Raw genomic sequence first — 5837 nt, forward strand, 5'->3', positions numbered from 1 at the left:
TTGCTTCTGTAAGTTGTTTTTTCCCAGCCTTTGATCTGGAGACCCAGGTAGATTTTAAAACCTTCTTTGGTACATTTTCTACCAGATGGCCTCCACTGCTCTGCTTCTCCCAGTCCTGCTGGGATTTCCCACAGGGAGGGAAGCTCAGCTGGTCAGCACTCCCCTTCCCCGCTTTGCAATGGACCTTTGGTGCTCCTGGCCACAGGCTCATCGTAAAGGAACTTCACTGCCCGCAAGACTGGCTCTCGGTGGGTGAAAATACAGCTTCCAGGAACCGGAAAGGAACTACTCCATAAACTAGAAACCTGGGGAGCCTTGCTAAAGTTCCCTGCCTGTGCCCACCCGCCCCCTACCCCCTACCCCCTACCCCTCCCTCCCCACCCTCCCCCACCCTCCCCACCCCTCCCCCACCCTCCCCACCCCTCCCCCACTTCACCCCTCCCCACCCCTCCCCCCACCCCCAGCCTCTGCTCCACAACCCCTCCATCAGGGTCAGCCTAGGCTAACCTACCTGAATCCACTCTCATTTTTGTTTCTAGAAGAATCCTTGGGACTATGGGTAAAGAAAAACCTAGTCAGGGGACATTTAGGTGCTCTCAGATTTTAGCCCTCTCCTCCTCCCTCTGATGAGGTGTCAGTTCCCTCATCCTTGGTCTCTGTCGTTCATTCCTAAAACTGCTCTTTGGAGAGAACTGAAGTTTGGGGTGGGGAAACTAAAAAGAGTGAGAGTGAAACCAAGACTTCACAGAGGAAGGCGGTTTAGGCAGGTTTCCTAGTAGTGACAGCCACTGGAGAGTCCCTCAACCTCCCCCTGTGGACACCAGCAAAATCAGTTCCAGGATCGGGAGGCAGTCAGTGTGAGGGTGCTGTTAAGGCCCTTCACTCCATCAAATTCTGCTCTTCATGAGACAGTCCTTGTATAAATTGGGCTGCAAATGGCCAGATTTCTTCTCGTATTCAAATAGCAGCTAAATGTGTCTGTGCAAGGTATACTTTAAATGTTGCCCTTTCTGGGAAGAGTTGATGAGAGATAAATTCCCCCTTTCCACTAAAGCCATGCAAATTCTCTTTAATTTTATGCATGGAATTAGACTAGTCCCCACCCCCTTTTTTTGAAATATGGAGACCATAACCTTTTGTTAAAGATTGTTTTTCCCCTAGATTACTTTGTCACTAAGAAACAAAGGGCAGCTATCTATTTCACTTTTCAGGAAAATATGCAAGAAAGAAGAAAGAGAAGGAGAGGGAGGAGAAGGGGAGGAGGAAGGGGAAGAAGAAAGAAGGAGGAGAGTAAAGGAAGGTGGTTACTGTGTCTAAGGGGTGGTTAAATAGTTTAGTGTGTTTAAGCAGTAAATACCCTACTGTTCAATCTTTAATGGGCTGTTCACTTGTCTCTTCAGCTTTCATTTATTCAGGTTTGATTTCATGACAGCTACACTGTCCTATTATGAAAGCACCAAAATCATCTCTGTATCCTTCTACTGCCAGATGGTTGGCTCCTTACTGTTTCTTGAGGAACAAGGAAAATGAAATACAAACTGAAAAAAGTATGACTTTTGTAACTTTGCCAGCAGCCCTAATGGACAGTGTGGGTAGGGGGATAGCAGCCAATGTCTGTGGTAACTCAATCCCCAGAATCCTAGAATCACAAACTGCCAGGATTCCAGGGCAGGCCCCTACCCTCAGGCAGAGAAGCCCGAACGCTGATGGATACAGGGTTTGTCTCTTCTCTTAAAGGATCAAGTAATAAAACACTGCAACTTCCTCTGAAATTTGCACTTTCCAGTTTCATCACAAAAAAACAAAAGCAAATAAAACTTCCTTAAACACAACCAAAATATCACCGGCTTTAATTTAAGATTATTTTCTCTAGTTTGGTTATCCACAGAAGTGAAGGGCATTTACATCCATTAAAAGCTCAAGGCAAATAACCAGGAACACCTCAAGGCAGTGAAAGATCCTTATCAAGAACCTCAAAACCCCTTGGCCAGTCTTAAAAATATCTCAGCTCTCCTTTGATTGCTCTTTTCTCTGAATTACCCAGTTTAACATCTGTTTTATTATTGCTTGTTACTTTTTTCTGGATCCATTTCTACATTTAGTTTGAAACTGAATGTTATATTTCAATCAGGATCTGGGCTCATGTTGAAAGATAACAAAGATAATTCCTGGCCATGGTATGTCTTATTTCCACTCATACCTCCCAATATTTTGTTGCCATTTTCACCACCCTGCAGCCTCAGATCTGGCTGGTTGCCTTGATCTTTTCCTGCCATTGCTTGTTTCTTTTTCTTAGGGTCTGTCCATCTTGCTCTTATCTCTCTCCCATTCTGTTCACCTTTGCATCCACAGCGCTTGACACAGTTCTAGGCACACAGTAGGCACTCAGTAAATTGGGGGGAATTGGCTAGATGTGACAAAGGAGTGGTACAGACTTTAGGAGCTCAGAGAAGGGGAGGAACAGATGGGGATTAGAAGAGTCAAAGAGAGCTTATTGAGGAAGTGACATTTGGAATGCTCCTTTATGGAAGGAAGATGTTTGGATGGGCAGAGAGGATGGGGAAAGGCAGTGTAGGAATTATGGTAGAGTCAAGGTTTTCAGGCACAGAGTAGAGTGACAAATGCAGGAGGGAGAGAGGCAGTGGGCAATAGGGAAAAAGCCCTCTGTTTAGACCAGGGTTAGCTCTGAATGTCCACTTCTCTTTTCGTTTTAAGAATTCTGGTGATTTCCATCTCAGAGAACCAAAAAGAATGTGAGAGCGTACAAAGAAGAGGTGACCGCTCTCACACTGGTGGCTTTTCCCACAGCTTTAGCAGACTGCGGCACCACTCGGGAGCACCGTGGTCTTAAAGCCAAGGTCTGGCCACCCCATTCTGGGTGCAGGCTATATAGATGGGTTTGAATGAAGCTGGGAAAGGAGTCACAGGGGCTCCACTGTCAGGCTGAAAGTCACTGCAACAACACTCCGTAGCAGAAATCAGGGTGCTTGTTGCCAGGTGGGTGCCCTGGGGAACTGACCTGAAACAGAGGTCAGAAAGCTTCTTGTGACTCTTCACTGCTGGGGTTGCAGCCAGTCTTGTTAGAAAAACCAAAAACATGACTTCCTGAAAAGTTTTGCTAACGCAAAAAATGGGTTTGTTTCTTTGGCAACAGAGAGTCCACTGTGGGAAAGGGGTTTTCTCAGCACCTAAGCTGTCCTAGCACCTTGGACCCTGAGTACTCAACATGCAAAAATTTGCAGTAGTCCTGGGTTCCAGCCCGACCCTGCCCTGTGGTACAGTTTTAGCTCAGCCTGGCTTTTATCAGCTTGAGGAGAGTGAAACAGCTCTAAGGTTGAGAGAGGAAAGATTGAATCATCATTTTACAAAGATCACCCTGTTCAGGGGCAAAAACAAGTGTATTGTATTCACCATATTCATATATCATGTCTCCTGTCGTTTTCTTTTTTTCCTCTAAATTGACTCACCTTTTTACTTCTACACATTTATTTTAGATGGGAAACCATTGTATCTCTACCACATAAGTATCCCTCCTGCCTTAGCTTAGATTCTCCAGAAAGCAAAGTTAGTTACAAAGCCCTAAATTGTTGGGAATGTAAGTCCAGTGGTGCAGGACAGGGGAATTGAAACAGGGAAGGAAGAAAAGCCAATACAATTGTGCCTTACCACGTTGGCCTCTGCTGCAGGCAACTGGTACTCTATCCCACTGGGACCTTCTGGAAAGCCTCATGAAATGTGTCTCTCAACTCTCCATCTGGGTGACCAAAGTGGTAAGTAGTCATCCATCATCTTCCAGCCCCTTTTGGTCAAGAGTACCTCCATGGATTTTAAGTGCCTCCTATTTCCAAGTTGCACATGCCTTAGTACAGAATTTCCAAGGGGATCCCATGCCAAGGCAACAGAGAAGCCCCAGTGCCAGAAGCAGACTGAGAAAGGTGCAGGCTCAGACAAGGTGCGCTCAGGTTCCACGGGTGCAAAAGAGATCCACTGGACCAACATGGGTTGGCTGCTCACCCATGGAATGCTCCAGAATTCTACACAGAGGTAGCAGGCTGGTTGGAAATTGTCAGGGGAGGACTAAAAGCTTCCTCACCCGACCCTTTGTTTCTGTCACTGTGTTCACCTGAGGGTTACTCTACCGGGGCTGGGGTGACTGGGATACAATGTCCAACTTGGCTAGCAGGCACCCACTCTGTGAAGATGGTGGGGGTAGAGGGGTGGGAGTGTAGGTAAGGGTGGCCTTGTAAGCTAAGCACTCTCCCAAAGTGTCCACTACACATGAGATGGGTGGTCCACTGCTGCAGTGGCATGACTGTGACTAGGGAGGGGTACTTCTGGGTGCTAAAACAAAACTTGAGACCAGCACAGACACAGCCAGCCCATGAGGTTCGTAGACGATCTACCACCAGAGTCGATGAGTCAGCCCCTCCCACTGTGGGGCACCTTTCTACCCTCTCCCCCAGGCTGCCCAGTGCAGTTTCCTTTCTCCTTGACACTGAGGCAGTGCTGGCACTAGGTGAGGGAGGGCTGCTGTGTGGTTTGTGACACCATCTGGAGGGAACAGTAGGACAGCAGAGGGAGCTTCCTCAAATTGCACATAAATAACACTCTGCTCATCCCCTGATTTGACTTGTGTTTCTTTTTTTTTTTTTTGACTTAAGTGTTTCTGAACATCAGAGTTCTCTACCAAGTAAAAGGAAGTTGGGAGGGGAAATGCCACCTCTGTAAAATATCACTCAAAGACAACTGAGTGACTTGCCAGTATTTTGGAGACAGCAAGAAAGGAACAGAAGTGGGGCCTCATCCTTCGATTTTCAACACAAGAGAAAACGAGGAATTGTTCTTCAGCAAGTAAGTACATTTACTATTAACTTAATATGGGATAGCTTGGTAGACCTAGTGACCAACAACCTGACTGCTTTTTAAACAAACATACCGTCACTCTTACCTCCAAGATGCATACTTTCCCCCCAAAGGGCCTTCAGGGGGTCTCTTATTCCAACATACTTGGAGAATCATCATCGGAGTTATGGCCCATTATTTTAAGTTTCCTAGGTGGTAGAAAATATTAATTTTGTAGGCTGAATTTGAGTTTTCCACAACCAGCAAAATTCTGATGAATAAGTGAATCCAAGCTAATCCTGACTAAAAATGGAGTGTGGCTGATAAAACAATCCAGTTTGGCTGAAAAACCGGCTCAACGAGGGGTCCCAAACATTTCCCTGGTAGCACTAAACTGTCTCTGGTGGCAATCTGAGAGGATCACATAGGAGCACAGCTTTCATTTTTATTCCTAAAGTTTAATATATTTACTAAAAAAAACCAAATCCGCTTCCTCACATTATAGTACATAATATAAATAAGTAATGTTTTCAGCATGTCTTTTCTCTTCCTTTTTTACTGACACTTTTCCGTTGATTGAGATCCTCTACCCCTTTAAGACATATTCTTTGTGTAGAAGTATTCAAAAATGGAAACACTTTTTTTTTTTGTTAATATATTAAGAAAGAAGTAGTTTCGTGACTTAAGTACTGCCTTGGACAAAATACGCCCTTCCTGGTGCTCTGTGTTCTCGGTATGTTCTGAAGAGAGTCCAAGCTTTCATGGCTGGGCTTGCTGATATCCAGGGTCCTTATAGTTAGTTCTCTGTGTTTCTAGCAGTCTTCATCATCCCTTCTGGCATTGGGAGAGCGGTGGTTGGTCCTTGGAACATGCATGCACAGGCAGGGTCACTTCCGCAGAGGTCCGCCAATTTTTGCTTTTCCCTAGAGATTGTGCCGTGACTTAGAGGTTGCTCAGATGACGATCCCTGACTCATTTCAGGCGGCCAACTAACA

Source organism: Lagenorhynchus albirostris, chromosome 5 (assembly GCF_949774975.1).
Source record: "Lagenorhynchus albirostris chromosome 5, mLagAlb1.1, whole genome shotgun sequence".
Taxonomy (NCBI): Eukaryota; Metazoa; Chordata; class Mammalia; order Artiodactyla; family Delphinidae; genus Lagenorhynchus; species Lagenorhynchus albirostris.